Below are 788 nucleotides of genomic sequence, written 5' to 3'. Positions count from 1 at the left end.
TTAACTCTGCTGATGAATTTCTGTGTTTGTGTATTTCTGTTTTCTTCTGTCTGAACTTTAATTTTCTTCCTGTTTGAGTTTGTCATGGTCTGCGGCTTGGCGTCTGAGGAGTGTTTGGAATGCCCAGATGGCCACACCTTCGGGTGGGGCTGTCGTCGCCACACCTGCATCCCATTCCAGGCGATCATCAGGAGGACGATTTAACCCCTCGCGGCCGGCTGCTCCACGCCAGTCCATCAGTCGCCATTCAGCGGTAGCTTGGCTCCTCGCGAAGGTTGATGTGGAATTCCTGGATTTTATGAAGTGTGTTAATGCTGTCACTGTGATCGGGTTATTGTCCGGCGTGTTTGTGCCTTCACCTGCCTGTCCTCCTGCCCGCCTGGATTTCAGAGAAACCGCCTATCATCCTCTCCCGCGGACACTCAGCCCTCCCTCCGGTTTCCACGGTCCGGCCCCGATCGTAAGATAAATAGTCCTAGCCCTGGTGTATGCCGTTATCTCCCTGCTCTCCAGTAACTCTCTCTCCTTTCTGTTGCAGCCTCCCACGGTCCTGATCACGGCGTCCCCGTGTCGTTTATTTCCCGGTCTCTTCTGTTCAGCGATAAAGCAGCGTGTTCCCTTTGGTTGGTCACCTTTAGTTAAAAGAATAGCGTTTGTTTTGTGTGCGTGTCTGTGTATTGTTTGCTTTTGGGTCCAGCTTACGTGTTAGAACTACGGTTCAGAGTTTCTCTGTCAAATCACCTTTAAAACTGTTTTTGGAAATCTCACCAAAGCATGAATTATTAATA

This window comes from Haplochromis burtoni, unplaced genomic scaffold (assembly GCF_018398535.1).
Source record: "Haplochromis burtoni strain Fernald_Lab_line unplaced genomic scaffold, NCSU_Asbu1 Contig_1776, whole genome shotgun sequence".
Taxonomy (NCBI): domain Eukaryota; kingdom Metazoa; phylum Chordata; class Actinopteri; order Cichliformes; family Cichlidae; genus Haplochromis; species Haplochromis burtoni.
The sequence above is the reverse complement of the archived record's forward strand: the minus strand, read 5'-3'. Positions refer to the sequence as shown.